The sequence below is a fragment of the Oncorhynchus tshawytscha genome, linkage group LG16 (assembly GCF_018296145.1).
Source record: "Oncorhynchus tshawytscha isolate Ot180627B linkage group LG16, Otsh_v2.0, whole genome shotgun sequence".
Lineage (NCBI taxonomy): Eukaryota > Metazoa > Chordata > Actinopteri > Salmoniformes > Salmonidae > Oncorhynchus > Oncorhynchus tshawytscha.
Genome location: NC_056444.1, coordinates 51,858,456 through 51,870,523, shown reverse-complemented (window position 1 = coordinate 51,870,523; position 12,068 = coordinate 51,858,456). Strand labels below are relative to the sequence as shown.

The following is a 12,068-nucleotide window of genomic DNA, read 5'->3' as shown; positions in this document are numbered from 1 at the left end:
TTATATATTCTTAATTCCATTCCTTTACTTGGATTTGTGTGTATTTGGTATATGTTGTGAAATTGTTAGATATTACTTGTTGCTGCACTGTCGGAACTAGAAGCACAAGCATTTCGCTACACCCGCAATAACATCTGCTAAACATGTGTATGTGACCAATAAAATTAGATTTTTTAAAATTTGATTTGGTTGATTGATTGGTTTTATTGGAAAGTTATAACTCAATACAGCCAGTCACACCAACGCAACGGGAAGACCTGATACCCTGGGCGGTGCCCACCCACAGCAGCCCCTGGCAGATGAGTAGGCTAGTGACCCGGACGCTGCACTGCTGACCTGGAAGAGAGACACAACCACCATTCTGTCACTTCCTTCTGTTCATGTCAACATTGCAGCTTCCCACTCCCACATCCAACCTTAGCCTCTATGAATACATATGATTAATAGGGGGGAAGAAATACACATAGCCTTACATAGGGCAATGTGAACCTATTACCAGATTGTTCATACCTGTATACAATTATTTTAGACCTACACAAGTGTCTAGGGGGTTGATTTGAATAATGTAAGTGAAAAAAGCAGTCGGTGACCTGTGACCTTCTATACTGTACTTGCCTGGGCTGAGGAATATGGAGCGTGTTGATCTCGTGCTGGTGATCTCATGTAGGTGCTCTAGGTACGCCTCGAACCTCAGAGAGAGGGGGGTGAATGAGTAAGACAGAGTGAGTGCTTGAGAAAGAGAGGTGTTCTGATTGAGAGACGGAGAGGAGTGGTTGTGTGAGGTTGTCAATGCATGTGTCCTCTTCATACTAGCTACAGTATCATACAGTATTAAAACCTATCCTTTCCAGTGTCATATAGACCTTTTCACATTTGGGCAAAAGTCTGTCCTCCATCCTCTCTTCTCCGTCCTCTGTCCTCTGTGATCCGGAAACCGATAAGTGGTCGAGGAGTGTGTCAATTCGTTAGTAGGCAAACGAAAGATGGTCCTCCACAAAAAAAACATATTACTTGTCCTTTTATCTATGAAATGTCTTGCACAACTAACCTAATTCGTTTTCATCACTTTACACATTTATTTTGGGATCCACCCCTGTAAACGTAATATGCCTGATGACGCGAGTGGAGAAGAAGCTTCTCATTTCATACAAGCGCATTTTCGTCCACGTTCACTCTCCTTGCCGCCTCTCCTTGATTACCTTTGACCTTCTTCAAAAGGAGGCGAGAGGACAGAGGAGAGAGGACGAAGGAATTTAGCAAATCTAATTGAGAAAAGGCCATAGTCTCTATTCTTTTCCTATCCTTCCCTCCCTCTCCCTCCCTTTCCTTCAGCCCTGTGTAAATGAGGGTGTATAGAAGGATGTGTTTTGCCCACCTGGAGGTGGAAGCTGGAGCCCTGGATGACGGTGACGAAGTTGGCACAACTGGCTCACAAAGTGTTCTCCAGGATTAGGAGGGTGCGGATGGGGCCACTGCACACAGTCACATCTGCTTTAGGGAGTGCTAAATCGTGGAAATTGATGGTTACAATTGAGATCACCTTTAGCACCCACATCCCTGGGTCGCTCCTTTTTTCAGTTCGCCGCAGCTAGCGACTGGAACGAGCTGCAAAAAACACTCAAACTGTTAGATATTTATCTCCATCTCTTCATTCAAAGACTCAATCATGGACACTCTTACTGACAGTTGGGGCTGCTTCACGTGATGTATTGTTGTCTCTACCTTCTTGCCCTTTGTACTGTTGTCTGTGCCCAATAATATTTGTACCATGTTTTGTGCTGCTACCATGTTGTTGTCATGTTGTGTTGCTACAATGCTATGTTGTTGTCTTAGGTCTGTCTTTATTCTCTATGTAGTGTTGTGCTGTCTGTCTTGTCGTGATGTGTGTTTTGTCTGCTAGGGCGTCATTGTAAATAAGAATTTGTTATATAACGAGAGATTACCTTGTGTTAGTACGCTGGCCAATGCTCATTGCAATAGACCCATCCTGTTAATTTTTATTAACTTGATTATATGAGAAAATAGCTGTGATGTAAGATATGACTGTATGATACAGTTGGTTCGCCGTCTCACCTCCACTCTTTTGAGCTTAAACGGCAACTTTTCCATTCCCCAGCCCAGCGAACAGGAAAGAGGCAGAGTGTTTCAGGCACAGAACTGGACAACTGTCTGGGTGGGAGAAGGTCAGAAGGCACTGGGTGGCCGTTTCCACACTAAAATACACATGGATCCTGGGAAATGGAGTTCATGAGAAATAGGGTGACCTCAAGGGCATTTAAATATTAGGTACATGACAATAACATGAGCAAACATGAATTCTACTGATAGAGTTGTGTGTGACAATACATGCCACAATGAGCTGAATGCTTAATGTTAAGTTTGACACTTTTTTTCTGATTTGTTGGTTCCTTGATGGGGAATAGTGGATAAACAAATGCATAAGGTGCAGCATAAGAAATACTGCCATTTTTGTTTGTACTACAGTGTACATGATGACTCACTTACCATCCTGTAGGCCTACACAGATGGTGTTGCCAGAGCTGGCTGTGTTCTTTGCAGGAGCGTCTGAATCCTCTTCCTCTTGGGTGGGACAGGGGCTCCATCATGTGGTCCAGAAACAGGACTGGGAACCCCAGCTGGATGGGCTTGACCGTGTGTGGCGTGGACAGGTTCAGAGAGAAGATTTCCACTTGACCTCCACTGGCCACCTGGTCATTACAGATAGAGACTGTTAATGGGCCGACCAGCGATTGATCACAGGTCTTATTCGTGACACTAGACCCTCTGAGCTAAAGAGCTAAAGCTAAGGCCTAGGTTACTTTATCACATGAACCAACATAGCTCATTGAACCACCTTCATTACACTTCCTACCACTAACCTAACCTCCTCCTCTCCGCAGCTCAGTTCAGTCCTGGAATCTATTTACAGTTTGCAGTGTTTACCCAGAGATAGCCCTGCGGTAGAGATGTGCTGGCTGCAGAGAAGCCCAGCAGGGCACAACGGACCGGGTGGTGAAGGGCCGTCTTCAGCTGCAGACAACACAACAAATGCTCAGTTTTACCCACAGACCTACAGTAATCACTACTCAGTTATAGCAAAGAGGATTGGAAATGCGTAGTAAGTGTCTCTGGTTATATGGATAAAGGCGGTATTCTACATTATAGGCAATATATTGCATATTACAGCTACAAAAAAAGAAGACACCTGTACCATGTCAGATATGGATGTTGAGTTTGCATCCCACTATTACATCACAGAAGACTGAAATATAACAAAACTGTTTGACGTAGAAACACTAGACTTTCGGGGTAAAAAAATAAATAATACTAATCGTGAAAAATATTAATAACATTCCACCCATGAGGCCAGTAGGTCAGTTGACTGCAGGAAAGGGCTACTTGGGTTAAAGTTTTCCGAAAGGTCATAGAGAGCACACAGAGGGACATGTCAAAATGTTGGATTTTTAGCACTTTAGCAGATTTATTGACTTTTTCCATGTGGTCTATATTAAAAGGGCACTTTATTTAATATAACAGGCTTTTAAAAAATCTAATATTGCTGCACAATATCTATCAAAGGGATGCAAAAGGGACTCATTTCGTGGAACGAACCTACACTCTGGGTGGCAGATTGTTTTGTTGAATACTAGTATTGAAACATGCATTTATATTTGCAGATAAAGACAAATGAGATTTCCGATGAGGTTTGATGGGACGAGGCCGATGGTATTAGACGAACAGGGATAACAAAACAGACATAGTGGGGTTGAGCTGCAATATGATTACACACACTCACACACTCTGGGTATCAGTAAGAATGAAGACATAAAGAGTTTGGTCACATTAACTAAGCTACATATGGATGAAAATTGGAACATTGTAGATCAAACACAGGGACAAGTTCATCATCTCCAAGCACCCTGCAGTGGTTCGCAGTCTCCAGGTAACTGGCCTCTGCCACTGCTTCTGCATTTCCATACAAATTGTGTAAATGTATTTTCCTTTCAGCTTGCCATCCATCGCACACAATTTCTCCTTTCAAAGACAGAGGCATCTGAATTTCAAATAGTTAAGATGAAGGGAATAGTGGTGTCCAGTATGTAAGAGATCGGAGGAGCGGAGGGAGATGGAAAGAACACTGGGCTGCATCCAAAATAGCATCCTATTCCCAATATAGTGCACTACATTTGACCAGAGCCAGCGCACTATACGGGAATACGGTGACATTTTGGACACAGGCTGCTCTGTGATTTACTGTTTACTTGTAATGTATGCAGGAATATGTATGCAGGAATATTTGTGGGACATGGGCCATCAGTCTTTCAATCTCAATTTGGAAAGATTAATTTGAATACCATCCAGCATTTGCCTCGCTTTATGGATTATCGTCAGGACTCAATGGCCTCAGCCGAGTCACCAGAAATAAGGTGCTTACCCTTTGATCTCTCCTCTATCCCTAGACACAGAGACTGCGAAAGAGGGGAAACTGAGAGAGAGTGTGTTGATACGGTATCGGCAGTATATGTGTTGAAAGGGGGGACACACAGATTATCATTACATCTGACAAATGACATGACTCCAGATTGAAACAAGCCATGTCATTCATTTTGTGGGACTTCCGAGGCTGTGGGGGATTTCACTTTGCTCAAACAATGAGAGAGAATAATGATAGCATCCCATCTCCTCTACAGGACACACGTAAGCATGCATGAATGCATGAGGGCACACACACAGGCTTACTTTCACTTTACAGAAGGTTTCCTTTCATCTTAACTGCATTATTCTATTATAATGAGTTAGTTTTGCACATTCACAGAGCCAACAGTGCATATTTGATATCCTCTTCAACATCCTTTGTTACTTTAACCCTGCCAGGCAAACTATGTGTTAGCGCGGCATAATAACTGGAAGAGCACATAATATCTTTCATCTTAACATACCTGCCTTTTACTCGGTACAGAGCTATTTTGTAACAGCTTGAAATACTGCTTTAGGTTATAGTGCTATTTTTTGCCCCTCGGGGATATATGTAGATAAGACCAAGGTCGCATATCATTATACCAATGATGTTATAAATGAACTCAACTCAACAAATGTTGAATTATAATAAACCCACTGGGCAAAAACTGGTTGACACAATGTTGTTTCCAACATGGGAAACTGATTGGATTTGTAAAAAGTCCTCAACGTAAGGGATTTTTTTTTAAATACAAATATATATATATACATATATTCATATACAGTGAATTTGGAAAGTATTCAGACCCCTTGACTTTTTCCACAATGTGTTACTTTACAGCCTTATTCTGAAAAATAAAAAAAATAAAAATCATCAATCAACACATCAACACACTATACACCATTGTGACAAAGCAAAAACAAGTTTTTAGATTTTTTTTGGTGCAAATTTCTTAAAAATAAAAACAGAAATACCTTATTTACATAAGTAGTCAGAGCCTTTGCTATGAGACTCAAAATTCAGCTCAGGTGCATCCTGTTTCCATTGATAATCCTTGAGATGTTTCTACAACTTGATTGCAGTCCACCTGTTGTCAATTCAGTTGATTGGACATGATTTTGAAAAGGTACACACCTGTCTATATGAGGTCCCACAGTTGACAGTACAGGTCAGAGCAAAAAGCAAGCCTTGAGGTCGAAGGAATTGTCCCTAGAGCTCCGAGACAGGATTCTGTCGGGGCACAGATCTGGGGATGTGTACCATAACATTTCTGGAGCATTGAAGAATACAGTGGCCTCCATCATTCTTAAATGGAAGAAGGGTCTTCCTAGAGCTGGCCACCAGGTCAAACTGAGCAATAAGGGGAGATGGGCCTTGTCCATGGCGGTGACCAACAACCCTATGGTCACTCTGACAGAGCTCCAGAGTTCCTCTGTGGAGATGGGAGAACCATCCAGAAGTACAACCATCTCTGCAGCACTCTACCAATCAGGTCTTTATGGTAGTGGCCAGACGGAAGCCACTCCTCAGTAAAAGGCACATCAGTAAAAGGCACAACAGTTCGCTTGGAGTTTGACAAAAAGGCACCTAAAGGACTCTCAGGCCATGATAAACAAGATTCTCTGGTCTGATGAAACCAAGATTGAACCCTTTGGCCTGAATGCCAAGCATCACTTCTGGAGGAAACCTGGCACCATCCCTACAGTGAAGCATGGAATGGCAGACTGGGAGACTAGTCAGATTGAGGGAAAGATGAACGTAGCAAAATAGAGTTCCTTGATGAAATCCTGCTCCTGAGCGCTCAGGACTTCAGACTTGGGTGAAGGTTCACCTTCCAACAGGACAATGACCCTAAGCACACAGCCAAGACAATGCAGGAGTGGCTTTGGGATACGTTTCTGAATGTTCTTGAGTGGCCCAGCCAGAGCCCGGACTTGAACCCAATCTAAAATCTTTGAGACCTAAAAATAGCTGTGCAGCGACGCTCCCCATCCAACCTGACAGAGCTTGAGAGGATCTGCAGAGAAGAATGGGAGAAACTCCCCAAATACAGGTGTGCCAAGCTTGTAATGTCATACCCAAGAATAATTGAGTCTGTAATGTTGACAAAGGTGCTTAAACAAAGTACTCAGTATAGGGTCTGAATACTTATGTAAATGTGAGTTTTTTTATTTGTAATACATTTGCAAAGATTTCGAAAAAACTGTTTTTGCTTTGTCATTATGGGGTATTGTGTGTAGATTGATGAGGGAAAAATACAATTGAAGTAATTTTAGAATAAGGCTGTAACGTAACAAAATGTGGAAAAAGTCAAGGGGTTTGAATACTTTCCGAATGCAGTGTTATATATATATATATAAAATGCAAGAAATAACAAAGGGTGTTGTTTTTATATATATATATATATATACTGTATCTCAGGAGGTTGGTGGCACCTTAATTGGGAAGAATGTGCTCGTGGTAATGACTGGAGTGGAATTAGTGGAATGGTATCAAATACATCATACACATGGTTTCCAGGTGTTTAATGCCATTCCATTTGCAGCTGCAAGTTGCTCTGAATAAGAGCGTTTGCTAAATTACAGGAAATGGCCAAGTAAAAAATGTTCCTCTGGTAATTTAGTGGTCTCTTAGATGAGCAAGGACTGCTATTCTCCTCGTGTGAGTGAAGGATTCCATTTTCTTTATCAAACAGCTTCCACAATCTTATCAGTCAATTTGGCTGACTTGTCCAGCTCAGCTGCCAGGAAATGTTAGAGATTTCAACACTGACTGAACGAGATGTAACCTGCTAATCATAGCCTGCGACACACAAAGGAATCCCAGTCACACTACTCTAATTGCCAATTATTCTATTTTTTCTGCTCTCTGTTCAAGCGCAAATCCACCAATGTACCAGATACCTTCAGAGGAACTCAAACTTCATTTCTCACTTGACTTTATTACGGTGTCATCTGACCCTAATTGTTTTCTTCATAAAACCATAAAACATATCTTTCTGTTGTCTACGATCGCTTTCCTACTCTCTTAAATGGCATCATTTTGCTGTCCACTCCACCACTGAGCTTCCTCACAGCTATAGCTGCTTACCTCTAGGTCTTGAGTTTTGGGGGAAAAGATGGGGAGTAGTCAGGCTAGAAAAGGACACCAGAATGGAGGTCTAGTCTTCACATAATCCTCCGCACATACCCAGCCCGGCGTGTTCTCTTCCCCTTGGTCAAAAGAGATACGTTTAGCTGTACACCTCTACAACATCCATCAGTGGGCAAAACATATACGATGACCAATATGCGACAAAGCTTAAATATGTATTAGGTCTGTATTAGGAGTGGGCTAGCTAAGCTCGTAGGCTAGCTATACTGTTAAAGATTCACCCAGGAGATCTTGCTGAGGGGACTGGCGCTGTTGGAAAACCATTAAACTGACCGGCCGTCCAGATCCGAGGGACAATAAAATAAATGCATTGACATATAGGCATACAGGCTCACATGTGTCTGCAAACAGACATAAACAGACAATCACAAGCAATAATGGTGCAGATGGGAATGGAGAGGGGCTTTGTGAACATCCAGACTACACTCCAGGTCTCCCTGACCTAGCCCTGACCCTGCATTCTAGGGCTATGAGCTAGTGGATCATGTTGCTAATGCTGGACCTTGGATTGCTTTAGTAGAGAATGAGTTTCCATCAGAAACATGAAAAAAAGCACTAACTGCCTATTTGGCATTTAAATGACTGGCTGTAGTTGTAAAGGGCACCAATATTCCAATAACAAACCACACAGGAATAGACTAGCCACAGCTTGGCAGGAGACTAAGAATGTGCCAGTCCATGCCACCCACTCCAAGCTGCCCTGCCATCTGCTACCCACCTAACCAAGGGAGGTCCCAAAGACCAACCACCCACGCACACACACATAGTAACACAAGAAATAAATACACAATGAGTAACGCTAGCTTGGCTACATACATGGGGTAACAGTACGATGTTCAGGGATACAAGGAAATTGAGGTACATATGTACATATAGGTAGGGGTAAAGTGACTAGGCAACAGGATAGATAATAGACAGTAGCAGCAGCGTATATGATGAGTGTGAAAGTGTGTGTGTGGCGAATGTGTGCCTGTGTGTACGTGTTATGTGTGAGTGAGTGTGTGTGTGTGTGTGTGTGTGTGTGTGTGTGTGTGTGTGTGCGTGTGTATGTGTTGGCGTGTCAGTGTAAGTATGTGTGAGTGTGTAGTGTGGGTAGAGTCCAGTGGGTGTGCATAGAGTCAAAAAGAGTTAGATATCAGATAGTCCTGATAGCTATTTAGTTAGCTATTTAGCAGTCTTATGGTTTGGGAGTAGAAGCCTTTTGATTGCAGACTTGGCGCTCCGGTACCACTTGCTTTGCAGTAGTAGAGAGAACAGTACATTTTTGACTTCCTCTGACACCGGCTGGTATAGAGGTCCTGGATGGCAGGGAGTTCGGCCCCAGTGATGTACTGGGTTATATGCACTAACCTCTGCAGCGTCTTGCGGTCGAATGTCAAGCAGTTGCCATACCAAGTGGTGATGTAGCCAGTCAAGATGCTCTCAATGGTACAGCTGTATAACCTTTTGTGGATCTGAGAGCCCATGCCAAATATTTTCAGCCTCTTGAGGGGGAAGAGGCATTGTTGTACCATCTTCAGGACTGTGTTGGTATGTTTGGATCAAGATAGGTCCTTAGCGATGTGGACACAGAGGAACTTGAAGGTCCACTACAGCCCTGTCAATGTGAATGGGGGCGTGTTTGGCCCTCCATTTCCTGTAGTCCACGTTAAGCTCCTTTGTCTTGCCCAAGTTGAGGGAGAGGTTGTTGTGCTGGCACCACACTGCCAGGTCTCTGACCTTGTCCCTAAAGGGTGTCTCATTGTTATTGGTGATCAGGCCCACCACCGTTGTGTCAAACTTGATGATGGTGTTGGAGTCGTGCGAGGTCACGCTGTCGTGGGTGAACAGGGAGTACAGGAACAGACTTAGCACGCACCCCTGAGATCCCCGTGTTGAGGATCAGAATGGAAGATATGTTGTTGCTTACCTTCACCACCTGGGGGTGGCCCGTCAGGAAGTCCAGGATCCAATTGTAAAGGGAGGTGTTCAGTCCCAGGGACCTTTGCTCATTCATGTGCTTGGAGAGCACTATGGTGTTATGTACGCTGAGCTGTAGGCAATGAACAGCATTCTCATGTAGGTGCTCCTTTTGTCCAGGTGGGAAAGGGTAGTGTGGAGTGCAATAGAGATTGCGTCATCTGTGGATTTACATGGGCAGTATGCAAATTGGAGTGGGCTTGTTGGTGTTGTTGTGAGCCATGACCAACCTTTCAAAGAATTTCATAGTTACAGATGTGAGCACTATGGGGCGGTAGTCATTTAGACAAGTTACTTTGGTGTTCTTGGGCACAGGGTTGAAACATGTAGGTATTACAGACTGGGTCAGGGAAAGGTTGAAAATGTCAGAGAATACACTTGCTAGCTGGTCAGCACATGCTCTGAGTATGCGTCCTGGTAATCCGTCTGGCCCTATGGCCTTGTGAATGTTAACCTTTTTAAAGGTCTTACTCTCTCGGATACGGAGAGTGTGATCACACAGTCGTCCAGAACAGCTGATGCTCTCATGCATGTATCAGTGTTACTTGCATAGAAGGCATTTAGCTTGTCTAGTAGGCTCGCGTCAGTGGGAAGCTCTCATCTGGGTTTCCCTTTGTAATCCGTGATAGTTTGCAAGCCCTGCCACATCCGACGAGCGTCAGAGCCGGCGTAGTAGGATTCGATCTTTGTCCTTTATTGACATTTTGCCTGTTTGATGGTTTGTCTGAGGGCGTAGCTGGATTTCTCCTAAGCGTCCGGATTAGTGTCTCGCTCCTTAAAAGCGGCATATCTAGCCTTTAGCTCAAATCAAATCAAAGTTTATTTGTCACGTGCGCCGAATACAACAGGTGCCGACCTTACAGTGAAATACTTACTTACAGGCCCTAACCAACTGCAATTTTTAAGTAAAAAATAGCTATTAGGTGATCAATAGATAAGTAAAGAAATAAATAGTAAAAAGACATAGAAAAATAACAGTAGCGAGGCTACTATACAGTAGCGAGGCTATATACAGGCACCAGTTAGTCGGGCTAATTGAGGTAGTATGTTCATGTAGGTATGGTTAAAGTGACTATGCATTTTTGATAAACAGAGAGCAGCAATAGCGTAAAATATGGGTTGGGGGGGACAATGTAAATAATCTGGGTAGCCATTTGATTACTTGTTCAGGAGTCTTATGGCTTGGGGGTAAAAACTGATGAGAAGCCTTTTGGTCCTAGACTTGGTGCTCCGGAACCGCTTGCCATGCGGTAGTAGAGAGAACATTCTATGACTGGGGTGGCTCGGGTCTTTGACAATATTTAGGGCCTTCCTCTCACACAACCTGGTGTAGAGGCCCTGGATGGCAGGTAGCTTAGCCTGCCCTCTGTAGTGCCTTGCGGTCGGAGGCCGAGCAGTTGCTGTACCAGGCAGTGAGGCAACCAGTCAGGATGCTCTGGATGTTGCCGCTGTAGAACCTTTCGAGGATCTGAGGACCCATGCCAAATCTTTTTAGTTTCAGGATGCTCTGGATGTTGCCGCTGTAGAACCTTTCGAGGATCTGAGGACCCATGCCAAATCTTTTTAGTTTCAGGATGCTCTGGATGTTGCCGCTGTAGAACCATTCGAGGATCTGAGGACCCATGCCAAATCTTTTTAGTTTCCTAATATATAGGCTTTGTCGTGTGCTCTTCACGACTGTCCTGGTGTGTTTGGACCATTCTAGTTTGTTGGTGATGTGGACACCAAGGAACTTGAAGCTCTCAGCCTGTTCCACTACAGCCCCGTCGATGAGAATGGGGGTGTGCTTGATCCTCCTTTTCCTGAGGTACACAATCATCTCCTTTGTCTTGATTATTTTGAGGGATAGGTTGTTATTCTGACACCACCCGGCCAGGTCTCTGACCTCCCTATAGGCTGTCTCGTCGTTGTCGGTGATCTGGCCTACCACTGTTGTGTTGTCTGCAAACGTAATGATGGAGTTGGAGTCGTGCCTGGCTACGCAGTCGTGGGTGAACAGGGAGTACAGGCTGGGACTGATCACGCACCCCTGAGGGGCTCCAGTGTTGAGGATCAGCGTGGCGGATATGTTGCTACCTACCTTCACCACCTGGGGGCAGCCCATCAGGAAGTCCAGGATCCAGTTGCAGAGGGAGGTGTATAGTCCCAGGATCCTTAGCTTAGTGATGAGCTTTGAGGGTACTATGGTGTTGAACGCTGAGCTGTAGTCAATGAATAGCATTTTCACGTAGGTGTTCCTTTTGTCCAGGTGGGAAAGGGCAGTGTGGAGTGCAATAGAGATTGCATTATCTGTGGATCTGTTTGGGCAGTATGCAAATTGGAGTGGGTCTAGGGTATCTGGGATAATTGTGTTGATATGAGCCATTACCAGCCTTTCAAAGCACTTCATGGCTACGGACGTGAGTGCTACGGGTCTGTAGTTATTTAGGCAGGTTGCCTTAGTGTTCTTGGGCACAGGGACTATGGTGGTCTGCTTGAAACATGTTGGCATTACAGA

The 12,068-nt window shown here is 44.0% G+C and overlaps 1 long non-coding RNA gene across 3 annotated transcripts in view; it reads right to left on the bottom strand.

Annotated features, from left to right (window-relative positions):
* Positions 1-703: 703 nt before the first annotated feature.
* Positions 704-12,068, bottom strand: part of LOC112233076 — a 33,515-nt gene continuing 22,150 nt past the window's right edge. For 2 of the 3 annotated variants that reach the window (XR_002950722.2, XR_002950723.2), the window contains 4 exons: positions 2,944-3,030; positions 2,506-2,708; positions 2,074-2,231; positions 704-1,605 (listed from right to left, as the gene is read on the bottom strand). This is a non-coding gene — a long non-coding RNA (uncharacterized LOC112233076). The remainder of the gene's footprint in view (positions 1,606-2,073; positions 2,232-2,505; positions 2,709-2,943; positions 3,031-12,068) is intronic. The other variant, XR_002950724.2, reaches the window with a different exon arrangement.